General features: G+C 42.5%; 1 long non-coding RNA gene across 1 annotated transcript; it reads right to left on the bottom strand.

The window, feature by feature from the left end:
* Positions 1-301: 301 nt before the first annotated feature.
* LOC139827109 (uncharacterized) lies at positions 302-1363 on the bottom strand. Its single transcript, XR_011737305.1, has 2 exons — positions 1116-1363; positions 302-580 (listed from the first exon to the last, which is right to left on the bottom strand). It is a non-coding gene; the product is annotated as an uncharacterized lncRNA (long non-coding RNA).
* Positions 1364-2338: the final 975 nt, after the last annotated feature.

Below are 2338 nucleotides of genomic sequence, written 5' to 3'. Positions count from 1 at the left end.
GGTGTCATCTCTTAACACAGCTGTTCTCGTGGTGTGACATATCCCAGTTTGAGCTCCTATACAGGTTTTCACAGTTTCATAACATGGTTATAGCCGAGTTTAGTTCCACTGAAAGGTACAAGAGCAATTTAAATTCCAGTCCAGGCACTGCTATATTATAGTGTGTTTTAGCATCTTTTTCCTTCTCTCTCATCATTGTGAGCCTGACAGGTTTTCCATTTTTGAGATAAGGAGAATGTTATTTACTATTTAAAAATGCCATGAAGTTTGATCAACATTGATGCAATATCCACAAACTAAATAATTAGCAAACATTTTTATTCATTTATTTCTTGAATTTGAAATTGACTCATTAATTTTGCCTTCTAACGTGGCCACTTAGGTAGCCATTGCTGGGTTGAAGTCATTTCCAGGGCTGAATAACGTGTGGGTTATACTGCGTGGAGGTTGTTTGACTGCCGTTCACTCATTCACCCATCACAATTTGGGAACCACAATCCTCATTAGAGCACAGGAAGCTGGAGAAAAGCTCCTTTACCTCCGGCTGCCTTTGCCTCCCAGTTTCAAAAGTAAAATTTCCCTGTGGAAGAAACAGGACAAAAATGGTAGAGGAAGGAATAGATGTGTGACAGCACCGGGCTGGAGTCCTGACCCAGGGTGGTGATCTGGACCTCAGCCGAGCTCCTGCACACCATGGCACCACAGCTCTGGGCTCCCTGCATGATCCTCGGTTTCTCCTGTGGGATCCTTTATGCTTTTTCTGATCAATTAATTAATCCTTGGGTCAGCCAGAGATTTCTGTGCCTTGGTTTTGAGATGGTTTTGACTCAGAGATACATTTTTCCAGCCCAAGTGAACACATTTAATACAAGGTTCTTGGCTATGCTGATGGTTTTCTTTTCCTCCACCTTTTTTCTGCCACTGTGCAGAAAGCAAGCTGACAACAGACCCCAAATGTCACATGATGGAAAAATATATTTCCTTGGCCATCTGTGTTCAGATTACTGCACTGGCAAACAAAGAAATAAATAATGGGACAAATTGTTTATAGAGCTATTAAGACGATGATGGGACTTCTCTTGTGATAAACACGATATCTGATTATTATTACTTACAGCTATCTGAGGGCTAATGCTTCTCATAGGAGCTGAGAGTCTGGATCAGTATCGACATCCCCGTGGCTCAGCATCCTGCCCCCGGTGTGTCTGCACAGCTGCATCCGAAACCTCACACGAGCGGATGGGGAAGAAATAAACTCCAGCAATAACCTCACCGAGACCGACCTTCCCTGGGTTTTGACCTGCAATAGATGAATATCCTCAGTATCTCTCTAGCTGCTGAATCTCTTCCCTAAACTTCAAAGCCAGGATACCAGTGTGAGTTGTTCTGTTTATTTCCAGGGGCTCTGCACGCATTAGTAGTTAAGGATGAAATATTATCGATTACTGTTACGGCTGCTTCCATAGATTCAAAGTGTCAAAGGCAAGACCAGAACCCCCTTGTGTGACCCACCACACAAAGAAAGATGAAAAGAGATGGTTTTGCTCTGAACAGTTTGCAGTCTGTTTATCAGAGAAGAGATAGCAGGCAGATGTGAATCAACAGATCGAAAAATGCTACGAAACAGGGAGCTTGGTCAGCAGAATTGGCAGCAATTTCAGTCTCCCAGGTGCCTTTTTGTTGCCAGTTTGTTTGGAGGCACCGCTCCTGTACATGCTACGAATAGGAGGACTGCAGGGATAAAGGGCTCTTTTCGCTACTCACAGTATCAAATGCTTTTTTTTTTATTTTTTGTGGACCAAACTTTCATTTTATTTGTTGTTTTGAACCAATCCCTGTTGTTAAAAAGCAGGGATTGATCTTTGCTCTCACTTTATTAGCATCCACAGCTCTAGCCTGTTGTTTATGACCATTACCCGAAATTCATATTTGTTGAACCAGCTGGTATTTACTTTGGCTCTTGTTTGCTCTTTTTCTGTTATAGTTTCAGTGGAGGTTTTATCGACCTCCCCTTTTCACAGTGCTCAGAGAGAGGGGCAGAGAGAATTTCTTGACTTATAAAGTGGAGGTAGGCAAACAGTCACCATAACATACAGTATCCAGTGTGCTGAAAATAACCTTTGCTGGCAGGTTTCTTGTTTTCCCCATCAAGCCTTTTGCTTCTGGAGGGATGAATGCTGCACCGAGTGTCATCTTCTGATGGATGAGAGTTTATGAATTAGACTTTGAGACCTCACGTGCCTGTTGTTAGCAGTATCATTTTACATTCACATGTACTTTTCAGCAGTGTTGCAAAATCAGGTTTTAGCTACAAGGGTCTGTTGTTGCCTCCAACTCA

The sequence above is a fragment of the Patagioenas fasciata genome, chromosome 1 (genome assembly GCF_037038585.1).
Source record: "Patagioenas fasciata isolate bPatFas1 chromosome 1, bPatFas1.hap1, whole genome shotgun sequence".
NCBI classification, from domain to species: domain Eukaryota; kingdom Metazoa; phylum Chordata; class Aves; order Columbiformes; family Columbidae; genus Patagioenas; species Patagioenas fasciata.
The sequence above is the reverse complement of the archived record's forward strand: the minus strand, read 5'-3'. Positions and strand labels throughout refer to the sequence as shown.